The following is a 23,261-nucleotide window of genomic DNA, read 5'->3' on the forward strand; positions in this document are numbered from 1 at the left end:
TGAGATCTGAGGATTGTGGTTTGAAACTAGCTTGGGCAGGAAAACCCATGAGACTCTTGCCTCCAATTAACTACCAAAAAGCTGAAAGTGGCTCAAGTGGTAATGTTGCAGAAAACACTCCGGGAAGAATAAAGTTGCAATCCCAGTGTTGAACTCGGGTTTATTTCACTGGTGGGCCCAGAAGAGTTCCTACTCCACGAAGTCTGAGCCCTGACTGACAAGAATGCAATTGTTTTATGGCATTTGGGTTCCATGTTTTAGTTCTAGGTAGAGCATAGGTATTTTGAGTTTCAGTGGATCCCAATGGTTACAGGTTACATTTCTAGCGCTGATGAGGCTGCTTCTGGCAATGGAAGGCTTTTCCTTACCAGATTGAGCTAGTTCTGATAATGGCAGGTTTTTCTTATTAGTAAAGTGCTAGCCTTGAGCAAAAAAGCCTGGAGACAACATCCAATCCCTGAGTTCAAAGCTCAGGACTAGCAAATCCCCTCCCCCGCCACTCTCTCTCCCCTCCCCCCCTCCCCCTCCCCCCCACTGACATCATTTTCTTCTGTGACAGAAACATAATTTTTGCAATTGATGTTGGCAACCAACTTGGCTCATAGTCATTCATGGTTGTTTGTGTTCAGTGCTGGTGACCAAACTAGATCCTTATACATGATAGGCAAACACTATATCACCAAGCCACATCTCCATTCTAGTTGTTCACATAATTCTCATTTTAAAATTAAAATCATACATGGGTCATAAAGTCATCAGTACCTGGGTTGATCCTAATGATTTTTGATTTGCTAGTGTCTAGGTAGAGAGAGGCAACCCAGAGGTCTGATCCTGTCTGGTGCTGGCTACTTATCTGTCTACTGGGAACCACATTAATATCTCCTGTCCCAATAAGTCCCGAGCTGGGCACTGCCATTTGAGGAGGAATAAGCAATCACTGAGTGTTTCCTTATGAACCTGGGAGAGAATGATAGGGCATGAGCAGAAGATGTTTGGAATGCTCTGTCCACTGCTAGTAAACCATCACCCTTGATGAGTGTTGACAGGGTTTGAGAAAGAGACAGAGAAGCTGTGTTCTGTCAATGGGGAGTCTTATGTGGGAAAAAGCTGACTCAAAGATAGCCAGTAATTTAAAAACAAAGTAACACCACAGAGATTCATTGTCCTTAGACTGAAAGTATGTGATTGAAAAGTGTTTGCTTTCTTTCCTGGTCCCTAAAGTTATATACTTTGTTTCGCTATTAAACCTTCTAAGTTATCAGCACCAAACAGTGAATGAACTTGATGAATGAAGACACTGCTGTGATTCAGCTTGATGGCCCAGCATGACACATGCTGATTGCTAAGACTATGACTGGGATTTGAACACAGAGCCTCTACACTCACTTGGCTTTTTTCTCAGTGGCTCTACCACTTGAGCCACACCCCTATTTCTGTCTTTTTGCTGGTTAATTAGAGATTAGAACCTCAGCAACTTTTCTGTCAGGACAGGCTCTGAACCTCAATCCTCCGCTTAGCCTCCTGAGTAGCTAGGATTATAGATATAAGCCACTAGCACTGGCAATATTGCTTTCTGAGTGTAAATTGAGTGTCAGTCATTCTGTTATATTCTCTCAGAATGTAGTGTTTCCCTTTCTTGCACTGCGTCCTTGCTCCTTTACTGTATACTAGAATCATCTGGGGAGTTTGCTTGATGAGCTCCCAGAGTCTCATCTGTACAAATTAGAAGTTCTGATTGTGCCATTGGTTAATAAAGACCAGGAATCTATTGGTCAAATCCTCCTCTCAGTTGATCCTGAAATAGGTCTACATAGTTCACCTTGGGAAAGCAATGTCTAGTTCATGGTTTAAAATAACTAGCCAGTATAGCTTTGAATTAATATATAATGCCCATTAATATAATAACATAATTAATATAATGCTTATTATAATATAATGTCTGTCTTCATTCCATAAAACCTCATCTAGTTTTTGTATAGGCATCATTGTTCAACTTTCCAGAACAAGTCCACAAGAGAGCATCCAAGTTTTATCAAGAACATTCATCTTCTTTAGTAAATAAGAGAACTAGAATCAGACGAAAGGCGGAAAAAAAATCAAAGAATGTCTAAATCAACTAAAGGAAACTTTATAGTGGTCAGAACAGAGTCCGAAAGGAAGTAGAGAAGAGGGTTATTTTAGGTCTTTGAAAAAAAGCCATAAGTAAAGAAACAAGGGTTTTGCCTCTCCCCTCCCCCTTTAAGTAGACCCTTACGCATTCTTTCTTTGGTCGTTGCACATCTGCCCCATGACTCAGTAATCCAAGTTCCTTCCTGAGTTTGTGAAATCCCTTGTCCAGGACACAGAGGAAGGCGGGGACATTGAGCATCCGGGCTGGCTCCTAGCACATGCTCACAGGCTGTACTAGATCTCTAAACCATCACGCTGACATTGTTTTCCATTATATTTTATATTTTCCATCATGTAAATGATAGAGATATTTTTTCCTGTGCTCTAATCTCCTCACATCAAATAAGTGACAGAAAGGGACCAAAGAGTCAGGAAAGTGGGTGGTGATTGCCAGATTAGGTTAGGGGAAAGAATGCCATTCCTGTTGAGGTCAAAAGAAAATGTACACAGGTGTTTTCTGAATTACTAAAGCCCGACTTAGGAAGAAATGTCCTCTTCTATAAAACTGTAATGATAAACATATGTGTTATGTGTACATGGGCAGGAATAAAATACAAATACGGATCTGTCTTTACCTATAGATACTTATTTATATCTCTGTTTTCCCCCCATCTCCTGTTTGTCATTTCATGCCAGACATTTATAATCAGTATGGAAATTAGCCAAATGGTTTTATTTTCTCATGGGTTTTTTTTTTCTCACATTTAAATCAGAGGTGTGCTTCTTTCTAGCCTAACCCTCCTTTGTCTCCTAATTCTATTTCTAGATCTTCAGAAAAATCTTCTACCTCTGTCTTTGACTTTCAGTACTACTACCATTGTCTCTGCTAATTTTCTTTTTCATTGTTGTTTCTTCATCTAAAATGGCCTTGGTCAGGGCTGGAAAGCATTCATACAAGCTAGTGATGGCTCAGTACTAAATAAAGAGGAAGCCAAGCATTTTGAAACCAGGTCATCCTGATAAAGAGCCAGGGTCAAGAGAGCACAAACATTTTTGAAATCTTTGAAATTGTAAATTCATTGTCCTGTGTGTGGTACTTGGGTTTGAACTCAGAGCCTTACCCTTGCTCTACCTTTTGAGCCATGCTTGAAATCCTGCCATCTTCTCTTGAATCTCTAGCATTGCAATTTCATTACCTTCCCTCCAAAAATCTTTCTGGTAATTTTTTTTCATTATTCTTTTTTTTTTCTTTATGTGCCACTATTAGAGCTTGAGTTTAAGGACTTGCCCTCCTGCTTGGTTTTTTTGCTTAAGGCTGGCATTCTACCAGTTGGGCCACAACTCTACTTCAGGGGTGTGTGTGTGTGTGTGTGTGTGTGTGTGTGTATGTGTGTGTGTGTGTGTGTGTTTGTGCATGCACGCACGTGCGCCAGTCCTGGGGCTTGAACTCAGGGCTTGGGTACTGTCCCTGAGCTTTTTTTTTTCCCCCTCAAAACTAGTGCTAAACCATGCCAGCCAGAGCTGGCTTCGAACTGTAATCCCTGCATCTAACTCAACTGAGTGAGCTAGGATTACAGCTGTGAGCCACCAGCATCCAGCTCACCATTTCTTTTTCTTTTTTTCTTTTTCTTTCGTACGCCATGGGGCTTGAACTCTGGGCCTGGGCGCTGTCCCTCAGCTCTTCAGCTCAAGGGGAGTGCTCTACCACCGTGCCACTTCCTGTTTTCTGGTGGTTAATTGGAGATAAGAGTTTCATGGACTTTCTTGCTCTGTCTGGCTTTGAACAGCGATCCTCAGATCTCAGCCTTCTAAGTAGCTAGGATTACAGGCCTGAGCCACCAGCATCCGGCTTTCACCATTTCTTATTTAGCTTTATCTTCTTTCCTAGCATTGTATCAAGGTCATTTTCTACTGCAATATCAGAGCATTTCAGCTACATTATAAAACTTTTGTGGAAGTGACCCAGAAACTCAACAACATGACATTGTCTTAGGAGAGGTGGGAACTTTTTTCTTCCAAGGGCGATTTGGATATTTATAACATCCTTCTGGGCCCAAACAAAATGATCAATATAGGCAGATGGCTGCAGGCAACCAAGAGAAGTATACGTGCCTGTCCCAACATATACCAAAAGGTTTCTTAAGCCTTCTACAGCCTAAGGGCTGGACGGTTCCCCCCCCCCCTCCCCCCCCCCCCCCCCCCCCCCCGCCCTGCATAAGGAAGGAAAATCCTAACCTCAATCCAGTACCTGTAATCATCTCCTCTTAGTAACATTTGGCTCTGTGTATGTCTGACATGTAATTATATATATATATATGTATATATATATATATATATATATATATATATACACACACACAGCCTATGCATTTTATAGATATACATACCCATGTATGTAATTATGCATATACATTTGTGATACGTATAGAGATAAGTGATTTTGTTTTTAGAAAAGACACATATATAGGTACCCTAAGACAACACAAGGTTACTTTTTAGTTGGTGAATTGAGGAGAAATAGAGTGTGTATGTCATTGAAACAATCCATACCTGGAAAATGCCTTTTTGATAAGAATTAATAACACAACTATTAATAACTGCCTCCTCCAAATGTGTTTCATTTTCCTCTAGGAAAATAATGAAAAAAATCCCATCTTAGTTTCCTAGTCACAACACGCTGTTTGTGTCTCTGCCTTGTCTCAACCCACCTGTTTTCAAGGTGTTCCCCACAGTCTTCCTAATGGTTTCAGCACAAACTACACCTTTGGTAGCAGTATTAGTGATGGTAGCTAGCATTTTCTTCATGCCTGTCCTGGGCCTGAATCATGTATGCCAAGCGCTAAAAGCAGGAATCATCAGTAGATTCCCAGGACCTTCCCATGAGCTGACCCTCCCATGTCCCCTTATTTGCTTCCTTAGTTGTCCTGTAGATAATGGAATACAGCACTTAATTATATTGTTATTTCTTTTCCAGCATTAGTGGTTTGGAGTTTCCCTACCCCACTTTCTATTAGATTATAAAGGACCTTTTTCTTTTGGGGCTTAATTAGTTATATGATCCCTGTGAGGAGCATATCAGGCTCAGACATGAGGACATAGTGGAAGTTTTTAGTTATTAGCAAGAATGACTTTTTTAAGTAGTGAGTAGCTAAATGGCTTTCTGAAAACTTGATTTTTCAATGACACTGATTGGCTGTGCTTTTCACTGTTGACTAGGTAGAGTTATACACCACTTCCTGCCTTTCTCCAGCTTGTAAGAAAAGTTTATCGTGTTATGCCTTCTCTCTGCCCTCCATGGTCTGAGAATGTTGCACCAGTGCAGATCTGGGCAGTAGATCAGTCTTTTTGCAGCTCTAAGAGAAGCATGGGGGAGGGTTGGGGTCACTCTTACCTGCTTTTCATGCCATCACTGGTGCTTTTATGTGTAGGTGCCCTGTTTGCTATTGTCTGTGCTCTATGTCAGTGTGCTTTATGGATATGTTTATGTGAGCCTATGTGTGGCTGAATATGAATCTGCTTATGTGCATCATTGTGTGACTTGTATACGAGTGCTTGTGTGTATGTGGGTGTTCCTAAGTATCTCTCTATAGATGGGCTTTTCCTGGTTGACATAGCCCAAATACAAGCCACGAGAAGAGAGAAAGAGTGGTCAGCTCACCTGGATTCTTGTAGATTCTCAGTCAGGCTTCAGGATTGTGGACCAGGCTCTGCCCTGATGCTGCCCTGTTTGCCAGGTGCCAGAGTATGGGGAAGTGGGCGGGGAGATCCCGGGAGTGGGCGGAGCGAGGCTCATGCAATGGGCGGGGGCGAGGCCGGGCGGGGGCGTGGCAAGAGCAGGCGGTGGGCGGGGATAGTCCGGGCGTGGGAGGGGCGAGCGTGGGCAGTGGGCGGGGCGATCCGCGGCTCTCCGGGCATGCTCGGCCAGGGCGGCTGCTGGCGGGGCTGGTGGCGCTGGTCCCCGGCCGGCCGGAGCGGCGGCGGCGGCGGCGGCGGCGGCGGCGGCGCGGGATAGTATGGGGGGAGCACTCGGTAAGTCCTAACGTCTCTCGCGCTCCTGACCCCCACTGTCCATCTGGCTCGTCCCCCCTCCCCAGCGCCTCACGGGCCTGGCCCGCAGCCTCCGGCGGCGCTTGCCCCCCAACTTCTCCGGTCGGGACGAGGTGCCTTTCCCCCCGCGCTCGGTGTGTGTGTGTGGGGGTCTCAGCCCCGCCGGGATCCCCGCCGAGGTGCGCCCGAGTCCCGGAGCCGGGCCGCGCGGCGGGGCCCCAAGCCCGCAACCTCGGGGTTGGGGGCGCCCCCCTTCCCCCGGGACGGGAGGGTCTCCCCGGCCCGCAGGTGCCGACCCCGGCGCGGGGCTGCCTCGGGCGGGTCGGAGGCCGGGCTGGCGTTGGGGCTCGCGGCGCCCCGGGGCGCGGGGAGGCTCGGGCCGGGAGGGAGGGGGGTCTCCCGCCGCCCCGCCCGGGTTGATCGCCGCTGCGCGGGTCGGGCCGGTCCCCCTCCCTGGCCTCCCCCGCCTCCCAGCTTCGCACACCCCTGCCCCGCTGGGGTTGACAGCCTCCGTGCGGGTCCTCGCCGGGGGACCCTGCGGGGCGGGACGGTGGGAGTTGGCTGGCGGCTCCTCCGCTCGGTCTCCGCGGGGGACTGATCGCTGCCACCCAGGCGCGGGCGGTTCGGGACGGGGGATTAGGGAGGGCGCTAATCGCGGCAGCCTCACCGCCCGTGCCCGGGGCAGCCCTGCCCCAGGCTGCTCGGGGAGGCGCGCGCGAGAGAGAAAAAGGAAAGGGCCCCGCCTCTGGGAGGGATGTCTGCAAATTCCGTTCTTCAGCTCCTTTGGGGAGGGGGGGATCCTTTGGATGGAGTCTCCCCCCCCCACCTCTCCACCAGCGAGGTCTCCACCCCCCCCCCCCCACTCGCCAACGGTTCGCCCCCAGATGCCAGCGTCTTCCTAGATGCCCATAACCACATTCCACTCCTGGTCACTGGCCGGAGCAGCCGAGTCCTGTTTGTGTGCAGATTTGAAAAGGAAGCTGGGATCTCACTAGTTTAAAAAAAATTAAAAAAAACAAAATGGAACTTTACTCCAGCACAACCTGGCTGGTGCCCCGGTCCTCACTCACCCGTGAGAGCTGAGGATTTGGGGGAGTGCTCCTCTGCTGCCTGCTGCTTCACCTCCCAAACGCACGCAAGCTCTCCCCAGGCTGGGAGCCTGCGTGTCTGGCCTGGATCTCACCACTCCCAGGTTTTTTTTTCTTTTTGGTGATGACAGTTTAAAGGATGTTTGTCCCACGGTTTTGTGTTTTCGTTGCTTGGCATTTTGTCTTTTCAGACTTAGAATAGGCATCCTAGGCATCCCAGGGACTAGGGATGAAGGTTAGGAGAGGGTTAGGCTCCTTGGGAAGGGCCAAGAGGAGATGCTGGCAACCAGAATGATAAATTCTCTAACCAGGAAAAACAACAACAACAACAACAACTCAATGTCATAAACGGAGTGATCACTGGCTGGGTAAATAAAACCTCGGGATTTACAATGAGTAGATTGAGGTCTGCTAGCCAAGCAGGAATACTTAGAGATCTTTGGAAATTACAGAGATTTCTGTTTCGTGGGAGTTGTGTTGGTTTTAATTTGAAATTAAGAGTTTACTAAGTCCCTTTGGTTTATCCATAATGTTCTGTGGGATGAAACTTAATTATTTACCTTGTTATTAAGTCTAATTCTTTGTCAGCATCTGAACAAGTTTCCTGAAGGTCTCTCTTGATTACTCTGCACCAGCAACATGTAGCAAACTTTCACTCCATCTGGAGTGGGCAAATATTTGTTGAACAGAGGCCTTTAGTCTATCTGTTGGGCTTTTCTCCCGCAAAATGCCACCCTCTGCTGCAGAGACTGGAAGGTCAGGCCCTTGGCAGATCCAAGAGATTTAAGGGACTGGGTGGGTGGAGGAAGCCTGGTTTTTGGGGAAAAAAGTTTGCCTTTTCACTCCCTTGCAGCTTAACACACAGAGTTGAAATGGTTGCTTGCTCTGGAGGGTTTGACAGGCTTAACTAACTCATCTGAGAGATCTCAGATTCCAAAGGCCTGTACTATGTTGTTCAGTAGTTATAGAATGTAATTGGTGATCTGAGATACACAGCAAAATAGATAAGAGGCAATTTTTCACTTAAAAGGAGACAGATATGACACGATCCCTGAAGTCTACATTTCTGAAATGCACAGATAAATCTTTTCTTAAGCATCACTAATGAAAGCCCAGAAGTTAGTATCTTCTCCAAGTCCTCTTTGTCCCCTTTAGTTTGGAAGAACAATAAACTATATAGTAGGAGGCCAGTTTCCCTTTTAATGAGCTTGGCTAGACTCCCCGGTAATTAATCTAGAGAGAGTTTAGAACATAGAGTGTAGGGCTGAAACAATTGTCCAGTTGTGGGTTGTATTTTGATAAGTAAGAACTTTATCTCTGCAAGCCATCCAATGGGCTCAGTGCTGAGCTTGGCTGCTGCTGGCTTTTGGTTCTCAGCAGTTATTTTCACCTTTTGGGTGGGAAGGCTTATCTCCCTCCTAGTACCTTCCAGCAGGCTTTGTCTGGGGACTGTTGGAATGCTTTCCTGCAGCCAGGAAAGGGAAGGTCTGCTGCCTTCCTATATTCTTCAAACACTGAAAGGTGCTCCATAACTCCACAGCAATCTCCTTCCCACCCCCCCCACCTCTAAAACCTAAGCTATCTTGATTTGAATTTGTTGTGTCTCCTTTCAAATGTTTTTATTACCTTCACTCTCTACAGCTAAATGCATTTTCCAATAACTTGCTAGATAATATGATCTGAAGCAGCCTGGCCAGACCAGCAAAGGTTTCTTATCAGACCACTAGTATTTCCTGCTCACCCATTATCCATGTAGCTTACCTAATAAAGTGGTTTGTTCTTTATATTCATACTGTTGGGAATTGACTCCTCTGTGTCTTCAAGGAGGGAAAGGAGAGCAGAATGAGAGCAAGTGCATGTGCATGGATGGATGGAGATAGGAACTTTTTCCTTTCTGCTCAAGCTCTGAATTTTGCAGAGTTTACTCTTGAAAAAAACTTTATATGACTTTTGCAATTAGAAAATAAAAATGGGGGCTGGGAAGGTGGCTCCGTGGTAGAGCGCTTGCCTTGCATGCCTGAGGCCCTGGGTTCGATTCCTCAGCACCACATAAGCAAAAAGAAAAAAGCTGGAAGTGGCGCTGTGGCTCAAGTGGTAGAGCGCTAGCCTTGAGCTGAATAGCTGAGGGACAGCGCCCAGGCCCAGAGTTCAGGCCCCACGACCCGACCTCCTCCCACCAAAAAAAGAAAAGAAAAATGGAAAAATGATGAGAAATAATTTGAAGCTTAATCTTTTAAGAAACCCTGGCTCTTTTATTCTAAAGATATTTACAAATAAAAAAGCCAAACTCTTATATTAAAAGTTTGATAAAATATTTTAGGAATCTTAACATAGAACATGACATATAGATGCTAACAGAATAAAAACTCTAAACTGTTTTGTTTGCATCTATATGCAAATAGTCCCATATTTCAGAAGATTTTTATTTTTTTATTATTATTATTTTTTTGGGTCCGGTCGTGGGGCCTGAACTCTGGGCCTGGGCGCTGTCCCTCAGCTCTTCAGCTCAAGGCTAGCGCTCTACCACTTGAGCCACAGTGCCACTTCCGGCTTTTTTCTTATGTGGTGCTGAGGAATCGAACCCAGGGCCTCATGCATTACAAGCCAAGCGCTCTACCACTGAGCCACCTTCCCAGCCCAAGAAGATTTTTAAATCTTACTCAATTTGGTCCTTTCTTACTGATTTGCAATATTTCATAAATGTTAATAAGGAACTTAGGGTCTCATAAAAATGGAGAGTAGCCAAAATACTAATTTTGTGACATAGATTTTAGAGGTGAAAGAAAAGACAGGAAGACAGAAACATCACACTAGTGTGGGGGAAAAAATAACAATGAGAGGAGTTAAAAGAGATAATGCTTATTAAAAACTTGCCCAATGGGCACTTTTTCCTTTTAGTAACTTTTAATCACTACCTTAACACAACCCAAATCAACACCACTAATATTCCAAGATCCTTTTGATCCCAGACCCAAGTTTTCTATCTCTTGTTTTTCCTTCTGTCATCTTAAGGAAAGTTAACTCAATGATGCTTGCCCTGCTAACATGATTACTTCATAGATTAAATATGCTTTTAATATCTTCTTCAAGTTTAACAACTTGAGAACCTGGCAATGCTGGCCAACACACTGTGTGGTATAGTAACAAGGATTTGTGAGAACTTCTTGTTCCTGGAACTTAAAATGGAACCGTGGGGTTATTTCTTTAATAATTAAGGCTAGAAAAGGAAATGGCAATCCTATTGTTCACAATAAAATACACAATTCTACCATTGAAAGGGAAAAGCAAATCTGTAGAAAGTATCAGTTCGCAACACACTCCATTCTGGTTTGTTTAATGTCTTGGCTATTTACCTCTTGTTTAAAGAAAGTACTTTGTTACATATTAATCATAATGTTAGAGCTAAAAGTTGTCAGTTGAAGAAATATTTACACTGAACTGCCAACAATTTGGGGGACCAATTACATCTTAACTATGGAATGTCAGTGAATAGAAGGGAAGTTGGACTTTTAGAGGAGTGCCACTAGCTAGGGAGACCTAGAATGCAAGTTGTAATTGTGTACTAGATTTGTGACAGAGCATGTGGCTTCAGACTCACTGGAACAGGTTGAGTTCCCATGGCAAAGAGACTCACATGCTCTATACTATCCGTTTTCTTTTGGATTAGAACATGAACTAAAAATAAAAGAAAAAGATATATCCATTCACTATCAGAATAAACTTTTTAAAATCATTGACTCTATTGGTTGGACGGTTTGGTGAGCTATGTTATTAGCCATGTTATTATTTGTAAAATAACTATTCTATGACAATGAATGCTATTAATATTAAGTGATCTGAATCTAATTTACGTTTTACATATGGATCATTGATTGATTGATGGTGACTGATAACTAATGATGAAATCAAGTTAATATCAGTCATAATGTATTTATTAAGATATGTACCTAAGCTTATTTGAGGTATATAAATGTACTAAGTATGCTAAGCCTATGGAATTGCCAGTATTTGACCACTTCCCTTTTTTTAAAAAAAAATTAGCATGTGTTAGTTGTGCCAAGGGAGTTCCGTTATGACATTTCCACACATACAATGTATCCTTATCCCATTCTCCTTAAAACAATTTCAAGTTTCATTGTTCTATTTTTATTCAAGCAAACAAACTACTTGGATGATATTCATCCTCATTCAAGCTCTTCTTTAGTTTTCAGCCCTCCCACTAGTATCTACTCCAACACACAGCCTGTTTTACTTTTGAGTCATTCCCCTCCCCCCATATTAATGGTACCAAGGAGGTATTTCAGACATGCATGTATTATATTTGATTAGAATACTTTTTCTATTGTTTTCTCTTTTCTAGCCCCTCAACCTCTTGTTGATCAACAGCTTTCATTGAGATTCCTTATACAGTCTTCATACATAGTTATAATGTATTGACATTACTCACCTTCCATCTTTCTTTATTCCTCTTTGCTTTCCCTCATCCCCCTAAAATAGTCCCTAGTTAGACTCATGTTCTATGAGTATGTGTATATGTGTGTATATGTGTAACCACACACACATCTATATATGTGTGCATATACTATATATAAATTTATATATAGGTATATATGCATATGCACATATCTATAAATGTGCATATCTTTTAGGTATTTGACTACTTTCCACTTGCAAAATAGCAAGTTCATGTGATTTGACCTGATGCATTTCATGGCAGATAATTACAAAAATAAATTATAAATAAAATGTTGAAACAAAAAAAAAATACTGAATCCAACAGCAGAAATGTAGTTCAAATAGTGGAGCATAAGCTGTGAGCAAAAATGTCAAGCCAGAGACTCTGAGTTCAAGCCCCAGTAGTGGCACAAAAAAGAAAAACAATAAAAACAAAAAAAATACTTAAAGTACAGCTGTGTATTGATAGCTTATGCCCATGTCTTAGCTACTCAAGAGACCGAGATCTGAGGATAATGGTTCAAAGCTAGCCTGGTCAGGAAAGTCCATGAGACTCTTATATCCAATTAACTACTAAAAAGCCAGAAGTGGAGCTGTGCCTCAAATGGTATAGAGAGCTAGCCTTGAGCAAAAATGCTCACCACACATGCACGCGCGGGCGTGCGCGCGCGCACACACACACACACACACACACACACACACAACTACACACAAACAACTTAAAGTTAAGTATTGTTGATATTTGGATTTCTTCTTGTTATTTTTCCCCTCTGTGTGCATATGGCTATAAAAGCAATTGGTATCACACTAATCTAGAAGTTTGTATTCTGTCTTCATTATTTAACATGTACATTTAGCATGAATATTTCCTGTGCCATAATAAACATGTACATGAAAATAGAATTCCGTACATGTGTGTACATATTGTAACCCACCATGCAGATGTATCCCTTATTTAGTCAAGTTTTTAATAAACAAAGCATTGCATATCTCTGGTTATTAATTCCACCAGGATGAATCCTAAGAAGTGAGATTATTATGCGTAGGGTTGAGATATGTAAAGGTATTTATTACCTACTGCCTTATCACTTTTAGGGAAGGCAAAGTGTATGCACCAGGACAAAGCCCCTCATACACATGTACGCAGCCATGCAGAGCATTTTCCAGACAGTGCTTCTTGCCCTTACCACCCAGCATTGCTTTGCAGAGTACTACTTCCACAAAGTACCTGGTATATGAGTAATGCCATTCCCATTTAACTTGTACTCCCGTGATTCCAGATGAGGTGAGGTGGCTTTCTTGTGTTTACTTTTTTCATATTTTTAATTGAGTATCTTTTTCTCACTCATGTTCTAAGGAAAGTTGTAAAGGAAAGAAATATTCTGGTTCATGTAATGAATTTATTAGTGTTTTATTTCTTCTCACTTTCTTGGAGAGCCTTATTATAAATAAGAGAATAAAATATTGTTGTTATTTGTTGGTTGGTTGGTTGGTTGTTTTTTTTTTTTGGTCAGTTATGGAGCTTGAACTTGGGGCCTGGCACTGTCCCTGAGCTTTCTAGCTCAAGGCTAGCACACTAACATTTTGAGCCCCAGTGCCACTTCTGGTTTTCTGTGGTTAATTGGAGATACGAGTCTCATGGACTTTGTTACCACTGCTGGCTTCGAACAACAATCCTTAGATCTCAGCCCCCTGAGTAGCTAGGATTGCAGGTATGAGCCACCAGTGCTTGGCTGTTTAAATAATGTTATTTTTATAAGTGGAAAGGGAAGAGAAAATGCTACCTATGGAGTGGCATTTATTTGCCATTGGTCATTGGTGACTCCTAGTGATGAGAATACCCATGATTGATGTAAGACCACCTAGACTCAACCTTCACCAGGAGGGTAGTAGCTGTGTCTGATAGGTCTTTATTTTCCAGTGTCTGGCATGTCCAATACAGAACAAGTGTCTTGATGATTTTTGATTAGAATATGTAAGTGTATGACACCTGTTCTCTGGATGGAACATTGCAGGATGTCTCATTCCTGGTCCTTTCCAGTGTGTGGCCATTTACCTCTGCTCTCTTGACTGGCCTCTGCTAATGAGGTCAAGGTCAGAGTTTCTGTCTGCATGACCAATTTAGCTTTATTCTATGTCATGGCCACAAGCTGTACTCAGCCCTCAACCCCTAGCCTGTGGCCAACAGAGAAATAAAGAGAAAAGGCTGGGGGTAGGGCTCTGGTGGGGACCCATTATTCTAGAGGTACGAGAGTCTCAGGAACTTCCAGGTGAGTCTTCTCAATATACTCTTTCAGGGAAAGACAGAAACCCAAGGATTCTTTCCTTTTCTTCCATATGGTGTCCCTGGCTGTATTTAACTCAACACACACACACACACACACACACACACACACTGAGCAGTACAGAGAAATAGATAATCTGACAGTGGAGACAACTCAGCTACACTTGAAAATGCCATTGCATCATTAGTCATTTCTTTATTTTGTAATTCCTCTCATTTGAATATAAACCTTATAGTGGATAATTAAAAGAACTCTGAAATCTGCTACACAATACATTGCTTTCTGCAGTCTCATTCAGTTCTTTGGAAGGGACAAATAATCTTCGATTTTAAAAAAACTCACTTGCAATTATTTGTGGGAGAGAATTTTTTTGTATGTTTTTATTGTAAAAATGCTGTTCAGAGGGGTTACAGTTACATGAGCAAGGTAATGAATCCATTTCCTATTGAGCATTGTTGCCTCCTCCTTTGTTTTCCCCCTACCATCTCTTCCCTCCCACTTCCACAACTACTTCCCCTCCTCCAAAGTTGTAAAGTTCATTTTCAACATAGTGTTTTGTACATCTCATTATTACAATGGGTCATCCTGTATCCTTATTTAAGCATTTTGTTTTTTCCCTTCCCCTCTCCGAATTAGAGAAGTGTATATACAAGATGTAGGGCACCGACATCAAATACAGTGAAAAGTGGGGTTATACCATGGGGGAGGAACATACAAAGCAACAAAATAAGTCACATGATACATTATAAATATGTTAGAAACAATAGCAAGAAAAAAAAGATATTTGTGTCCCTATCTTGGGGTTCATTTCTTTTAACATCAACTTATATGGTCATATGTACATAGCTTTTGGCCTTTTCTGCTTGTCCTACACATGTACTAGTTATTGCAAACAAGGGAAACCATGGGGCCTATGTTTCTTTGGGCCTGGCTTACTTCACTTAATACAATTTTTTCCAAGTCTTTCCATTTCCTAACAAATGGGGCAATGTCATTCTTTCTGATAGAGGCATAGAATTCCATAATATATATATATATATATATCACATTTTCTTGATCCATTCTGGGTTGGTTCCATATCTTAGCTATGGTAAATAATGCTGTGATAAACATAGTTGTGCTGGTAGCCTTAGTATAGCCTTGTTTGTGATCATTTGGGTAAATGCCCAAAAGTGGGATTGCTGGGAGCTCTATGTGGAGTCTTTTGAGGAACCTCCATACTACTTTCCAAAGTGGTTGAACAAGTTTACACTCCCACCAACAATGCAGTAGGGATCTCTTCTGTCCACATCCCCTCCAGCATCTTTTGTTATTAGGTTTCTTGATTATAGCCATTCTAACTGGGGTAAGGTGGTATCTCAATGTTGTTTTGATTTGCATTTCTTTATGGCTGGTGAAGTTGAGCATTTCTTCATGTATCTATTGGCCATTTTTATTACCTCTTCAAAGAAGTTTCTCTTTAAGTCTTTAGCTCACTTATTTATCAGGCAGTTGTTTCTTTGAGGATTTGTTGTTGGAGGATTTAATTTTTTGGGTTCTAAGTATATTTTAGATATGAGACCCTTGTCCATTGTATGATGAAGATCTTCCCCCAATCTGTGGGCTTTCTATTGATCTTGCTAGCTATGTCCTTTGCCATGCAGAAGCTCTGCAGTTTCATGCAATCCCATTTGTCCAACCTTTCTTTGATTTTTTTGTGTTTCTGGGTCTCTATTAAGGAAATTTCGACCTGTGCCAAGGAGACCTAGGGTTTCTCCTATTCCATCCTGTAATGTTTTCAGGGTATCTGCTTTGACTCCAAGGTCTTTGATCCATTTGGAGTTGATTCTGGTGCAGGGTGATATATAAGGATCTAGCTTTAGTTTTCTACAGGTGATTAACCAATTTTGCTAGCACCATTTACTGAAGAGGCTGTCTTTCTTCCATTCTATTTTTTTTAGCTCCCTTATCGAAGATTAGGTGGCTATAAGTCTGTAGGTTCATTTCTGGGTTTTCAGTTCTATTCCATTGGTCCTCAGGTCTGTTCTTGTGCCATATGAATTTTATTGTTCCATATGAATTTTTGGATTGCCTCTTCTATTCCCTTGAAGAATGAGGTTGGAACATTGATAGGTATTGCATTGAATTTGTAGATAGCCTTTGGAAGTACTGCCATTTTTACAATGTTGATCCTTCTAATCCAGGAGCATGGAAGGTTTTTCCACTTTTTAAGTTCTGCTTTGATTTCCTTTTTTAAGTTTTTAAAATTTTCATCATAGAGATTAAGTTAACTCCTAGATATTTTATTTTTTGTGGGGCTATTACGAATGCAGTTGCTTTCCTGATTTCAGCTGCACTCTTCTCATTTTTGACATACAGAAAAGCCATTGATTTTTGAGGGTTAATTTTATACCTTGCTACTTTGCCAAAGTTTCGAATCAGCTCGAGTAATTTGGGAGTGGAGTCCATGGGATTCTTTAAATATAAGATCATGTCATCTGCAAAGAGGGAGAGTTTTACTTCATCGGAAAGAAAATTTTATAGGACTAGGTAGGTTAAGCCAAAATCAGATTGCTTGTCATTGTCTCAAACCCATAATTATTCCTAGTTTCTGTAAATGAGATGACTGTTTTCCTGGCTACATACACCAAGGCTGAAATCCATAGTATTTGCCTTGAAAATTAATTTTAAAAGGACTTTTTTAATTGTGAAAATACCATTCAGAAGGGTTACAATTACATGAGCAAGGTAATGAGTACATTTATTATCAAGCATTGTTGCCTCCTCCTTTGTTTCCCCTTCCCATCCCTTCCCATAAAAAAGTGTTTATTGTTATTATAAAGGTAATGTACAGAAGGGTTACAGTTACTTAAGCCAGGTGAGTATATTTCTTCTTGAAGAATGTCACCTCTTCTCTCACTCCCAGTTTTTCCAAAAGTTGTGTAGTTCATTTTCAACATAGTGTCTAGTAACACTGCAGCTCTACTTCACCCTTTGTCATACCCTTTCTGTGCCCTTCCTTATCCTCCCAAAGACAGATAAACTAACAAACAAGACAAAAGCAAAAGAGAACAAAAACAGCAACAGTGAAAAAAACTTCGTTTCCTTGTTTTTGGAGTTCATTTCAATAAATACTATTTTATATGCTCATATGCACATAGCTATTGAGCCTTTATGATGCTCTCCTAAGAACATCCTCCTCTAGTTCCTCTCTTAGGTGAATGCTTAGAGACCTGTATAATTTATCATGTCCCGGTGTATTTTTTTTTAACATCCAGTGTGTGTACTTGTAGATTTATAGGAGCATTCTAACTACCACAAATGAGGGAAATCATGCAGCCTATGTTTCTTTGATTCTGGCTTACTTTGCTTAGTATAACTTTTTCCAGGTCTTTCCATTTCCTTACGACTGGGACCATATCATTCTTTCTGATGGATGAGTAGAATTCCATTGTGTATATATACCACATTTTCCTGATCTGTTTATCCACTGAGGGGCATCTGGATTGATTATTTCTATCACTTCCGTTTTCCCCCATGCTTGCCTCTAGCACTCCTTCATTTTATAGTTCTAACTGCTCATACCCTCACTTCTCCATCTTTGTTATTTATGTTCTCCCCACTTTGACTGCCCTTAGTACCTCAGTCCTTTCATTTTGCTACCACCTTAGAGTATTCGTGTCCTTCCCCCCATTCACTTGTGGTTCCCCACTATCTATTCAAGGATAGCCCAAACTCTGCTAATTAACTTTGTGGACAAGAGTGGCTGTTTCTATGTGGAGCATTTCTTTTTCATGCAGAGTATTTGTAACAGTTGCAGCTGCATGTGGCCTGCGAAGGTCAGGAAATGATTAAATGGTGCATTTGTGAATGGATTGCTTGCCAAGCATTTAGAAACTAGGCTAGCCTTACCATGAAGACATTACCATCGGAAGCAGCATGACCTTTGTGTGAGTGTGCATATGTACACATGTGTGCTGTATATACAAGGAAGGGGCCATGTACAGGAGCTAGCCAATTCCAAAGAATGAACATTTTTCTTTCTAAATATATACTTTTAAAATTTAATGCCACCTTGTCTTTTTTCTTATTTGTATCTATGCATTATCTGATAAATTTGGTAGAGTTATGTATTATTTGGTAAGTTAATTGATACATTAATTGATAAATAAAGGAAGGAACTATAAATGGATGAGCCCAAAATAGGAGCATGGATTTCAAAGCTAGACAAACATGGGTTCAAGTCTTGAATCTGCCTCATAGAGGCCATATAGCCTTGAATGAACTAGCATAGCAGCCTTGTAGTGGAGACATCCTTATCTACCTCAGGAAATGTACTGGAAGCACAAAATGTAACACAGTATTCTAAGCAACTAGTAAACTATGTGGCACAAAGCAGATACTTATGAGTGGCTGATAGATTGATTCATGTGTCCTATGATCCTATGTTAAGTAAGGCAGGTTTTTCTGGTGGTTTGTAAAAAGAGAGTTTATAGGGGTCATTGTGCAAGGGGTGTGAAGAATAAATTAACCAAGAATTGAAGGGTACTCTTTGTGAACTTACTCATCTACTAGAAAGTATTTTGAGCGCTTTACAACCTGTCAAGAGCATTCCCGAAGGGAGAGGAAGATAATAGGATATGAACCTAGCAATGTCATGAATTTATCAAAAAGCCTAGCCCAGAAAAACTTGGCATTCCAGCTTTGCTGTTCGTCCACTTTACCTCTTTTGATTCACCCCTTCAATTAGAGGCTGAATGATAATAAGTATTTCTTTTTTGGTCCTAGCTCACAAAAACACAATTTAAACTAGTCCAATAGATATAAACAACAGGATTGGGGACAAAACCCAGTCTTCCCATACAGCTAGGTATTGTCTTTTCGTTTCTGTCCCCATTTCTTCAATTAAAATGCAAGTTTTAAAGCTTTTTATTTTTCATTTTAATAATAGAAGAACAAAAATCAATTCAAATTTTGTGTTCATCTTAACTGGTTTTGAATGTCATATCATACACTCATTCATCTACAGAAAGAGAACTTTCATAAATGTGGCTTTTCTTCATTGTATATACGGAGCCTACAGTTTGTTTTAATTAGAAGCCTTGCTTGGATTAACCCAAGTTGTATAAAACCAAACTAGGAAAGAGCAAGTAGCTGGGGGCTTGGTGGGACATTCTCTGAGCCAGGTAACTAATCTAGTCCTGATTTCTCTCTGATGGAGCAATGCCACAAAGTCTAATAGAAATGACCAGCTAAATGTGACTCAGGACCTTCCTTGAAGGCACGTTGGAGGCAGGTCTATCTATTTCATATAGGAGAAAGCCAAGATTCGGAAGTTGGGTACATTGATAACAGCCTCCTAGCAAGTAGAGAGGCAGATGGAAGTGGGCAGGAGGAGAGAGGCAGGTGGAGTGGGCATCTTTTTGATGTCACAGCCCATGCAGCTATGCTTTCCACAGTTGGCCTGAGAGGAGGATTCCCAGCTGGATACCACGTGGTCCCTAGAGAAATAGGCCAGCAGGGACACTGATCCCTTCATTCTGTCACTTTTCATTGTGGTGATAGTGTTTTTAAATCATTTTAGAAATGGTATCTTTGAAGTGATGGAATAATTCTAGGAATGTATTGGGTCAGTGAAAAGTGGGAAAATTGAGAAAGCATAAGGAGACAGAAAGCTGCTTCTTGGCCTTTTCAAACCACAGAGAAAGAATAAAAGTGGCAGCATCGTGCTGTGCCTCATTTCCAAGCCCCCTGGCTTACGGTTCACCTTGGCAGCAAGGGTGAGGCTTATGGAGGGGTTGGAGCCTAGGTGTTCCAGCGTCCTCATGTTTAAGACTTAGTCCCCAGGTAGAGAAAGGAAACAGAGGTATACTTCCCTCTGTGGAGAGTTTGGGTAGGCTAGAACAGCTGTATTTGTTGTTGAGAAAAGGCTGATATGCCAGGTGCTTGTGTGGCTCATGCTTAGGAGGATCACAGTTCAAGGCTAGCACTGGCAGGAAAGTTCATAAGACTCTTATCTTCAATTAACCACCAGAAAACCAGAAGTGGCATTGAGGCTCAGTGGTAGAGTACTAGCCGTGAGCAACAAAGCTCAGGGACAGAGTTCAAGCTCCAAGACTAACACACACACACACACACACACACACACACACACACACACACACACACACACACACACTACTGATAAACTTCATATAGGTTCATAGGTTGATAAGAAAAAGTTTCAGAGGCCATCTCAGTTCATACCCTGGCCATTACAGGCCTGGCTTCCATATCAGAGGGTCATGACATGAAATAGCAGCATTTTACAAAAAGCAAATTAGAACGAGGATCTGGAGGAACATGACTCGATGCCAGCTCAGTCATAAAAGTCCATGAGAATTCTCCAAAATAGCTAACAAAAAACCTGGGGCTGGAAGCATGGTTCAAATGGTAAAGCACCAACCACGAGCTAGCAAGGAAGCCACACAAGTGTAAGACCCTGAGTTGAAGCCCCAGAACAGGCCAAAAGAGGAAAAACAAAAAAACATAAAGTAGAATAGGTGCTTGTCAATGTATGAGAGGAGATAATTTTGCTATAAGACTTTGATTGCTCTCTGAGCACATGTGTAGTAGAGAATAATGAGAACAAAAAAGCTTGTGAATTAGCTATCTTGACCTTGGCCAAATGCCACAAGTCTCTACCTCAGATTACTATCAGTGCTTCTTGTTCTTGGTCACTCTGTCTAGATGTACTTTGAGCATTTAATTGAAGGAAACAAAATAGTGAAGGGAACAACTTTTGGAATGAACTGACTGGGAAACTGTTCTTACTGTATAGCCTTGAAGTAGACAATTAATTTGGCTGAGGCAGTCATTAGGGACCTTCCTGATCCAGAGGCTGTCCCTGTAATGGTGCCCTGACACTGTGGAGAGGTGGCAGGCTCCCATTACTAACGCATATGTGTGGAGTCTTAATTGGATCTTCTCCATCGGTCTTCCAGCTAAAGGTTAAGACTCGCAAGAGCACAGAGCATGTCTTACTTATCATTTTAGTGCTGCCACAGTATTATGGTAGAAATGTGTTTTCATGTTTTGGACTACTTCAATCACTGTGTAGCTGGGTGCCAGTGGCTCATGTCTGTGTTCCTAGCTTCTCAGGAGGTTGAGATCTGAGGATCAAAGCCAGGAAAGTCCCTGATACTCTTATCTACAATAAAACTACCAAAAATGCCAAAAGTGGCACTGTGGCTCAAGTAGTAGAGTGATAGCCTTGAGCAAAAGAAACTCAAGGTCAGCTCCAGGCGTTCAGTTCAAGCCCCAGAGTTGGCCAGAAAAAAGGCACTGTTTCTCGTTCTTAGTGACTTCAATGGAGATTGGAATATCCACTCATGAAAGGGCAAGGTATATGGGTGATGTCAAGTGAGTATGGCTTTGAAAATTGATAGTAATTTGTCAAACAATACAAGAAGAAACAAGAAACCATTCAAACTAAATGGAGAAAATTAATGCCTACTGTGAAATCCTTCCATAGTGCAAGTAACTCTTGAGAGAGGGAAACCAGAACTATTATAGCATATCCTTGTATGCTTGTCAATCCTTCCACATATTCTTATTGGGAATTCAGAGTAGTCCAAGAAGGTAGGATATCAGCAGCATTGCCATTTTGCAGGTTGGAAAATGAGCTATTGGTGTGGTTATTAACTTGATCTGTGCTATTTGCTACCTTTCCACAACGCAATAAATAGTTATGATAGTGACAGTGACAGGTTTATGCCACACATTTGTCCCTGTGATGGCCTACACACCAGCCCTTTGAATTAGCAGCTAGGTGATAGAATTAAAATGCTGTAGCCTTAGAAAACTGGTATCTCAGGACTGGAAAGGATCTTTTAAACTTGTTTGATGCCAGAGCCCACTCATCAGCACCTCATTCTTCCCTCCTGGTGGTCAGGGTGATTGATGTGTGTGTGTGTGTGTGTGTGTGTGTGTGTGTGTGTGTGTGTGTGTGTGTGTGTGTGCATGTGCGTGTGTGTGTGTGTGTCTGTGTGTGTCTGTGTCTGTGTGTCTGTGTCTGTGTGTGTCTGTGTGTGGTGGGGAACCTGCTACCTCTTAGGACAGCACATTCCATTTTAAATAGATAAGGATGCTGAAGAAGCAAGCTGATATGGCAGAGATTAGAAATAACCATGGCCATTCAGAAACGGCCATTGGGAGAGGTTCATGCTTAGTGTGCAATGCAGAAAGAAGCAGGAGCCCCAGCCGTGAGATGGGCTGGAAAAGGCAAAGAGTGAGACCTCAGGAACGGGAAGCCTCCGTGAATTTGGGTGGTGACTGTTGGGTTGGTGATGGGGTTTGTGAGTCAGCTCTTACCTCTGTCTGGGAAGCCTGTGTATTCGTACCCCTACTCCTTATGGGCTGCCAGCCTCTAAGGGGTCAGCAAAAGTCAGACCACAGCTGGGCACTGGTGGCTCATGCCTGTAATTCTAGCTACCTGGGAGGCTGAGATCTGAGGATCATGGTTCAAAGCCAGCCTGGGAAGGAAAGTCTGTAAGAGCCATATATACAATAAACTGCCAAAATGGCTAGAAGTAGAGCTGTGGCTCAAAGGGACAAAATGCTAGCCTTAAGCAAAATTGCTCAGGGACAGTGCCAAGGCCCTGAGTTCAAGCCCCATGACAAAAACAAACAAACAAAACACACACACATACACACACACACAAACACACACACACACACACACACACACACAAAACAGACCATTAGACTTTAGATCAATAAGGTTGAAGTTATGGCTTTTACAAGGTTGATCTTTTCTGAGTGATATTTAGGGCTTGACATGAGTTGTCATACCATTTAAGTTTTTGCTAAATATATTTGTGGACATATTCCTTCCTTAACCCAAGAGGAAGATGACCTATGACCTACCTACATGTGTGAAATCCTCTTACTAGAGGATTTCTTTACCACACAGACAAATTCCCCAAGAATAACCAGATCTGGGGCACAGAAAAAGGGATACTGGTGCTCTAGGCCACTAGAATCCTATTGCTAAGTTATTGTACTCACAGTCTATTTAGGTGCTAAGTACCCCTCATACATGGACACATACAGTTTATCCAAGGAACTCCTAATCATTCTTCAAAATCTATCGCAAACCCCTTTCTCCCATGTGTACATTTGTCCTGGAAAATTCTGTGTGCTAGATGCTTAGGATGTGAAAAGTCTCTGACTCATAACCTGAGTTTGTTATGTGTAGGCTTTCCTCGGTAGTCCCTAGCTCAGTGATTTGTCCAGGTTCTCTGGTCCTTTCTTTTCT

At 42.1% G+C, this 23,261-nt stretch overlaps 1 protein-coding gene across 2 annotated transcripts in view; it reads left to right on the top strand.

Annotated features, from left to right (window-relative positions):
• Positions 1-6,088: 6,088 nt before the first annotated feature.
• The window catches only part of Jcad (junctional cadherin 5 associated), a 47,097-nt gene continuing 29,924 nt past the window's right edge, over positions 6,089-23,261 (top strand). The window contains exon 1 of one of the 2 annotated variants that reach the window (XM_042686134.1): positions 6,089-6,138. The gene's annotated coding sequence lies outside the window, so the exon portion shown is untranslated. Of the gene's footprint in view, positions 6,139-11,640; positions 11,667-23,261 lie in introns of those variants that run through there. The other variant, XM_042686135.1, reaches the window with a different exon arrangement.

The sequence above is a fragment of the Dipodomys spectabilis genome, unplaced genomic scaffold (assembly GCF_019054845.1).
Source record: "Dipodomys spectabilis isolate Male_0828 unplaced genomic scaffold, ASM1905484v1 ptg000096l, whole genome shotgun sequence".
Classification (NCBI taxonomy): domain Eukaryota; kingdom Metazoa; phylum Chordata; class Mammalia; order Rodentia; family Heteromyidae; genus Dipodomys; species Dipodomys spectabilis.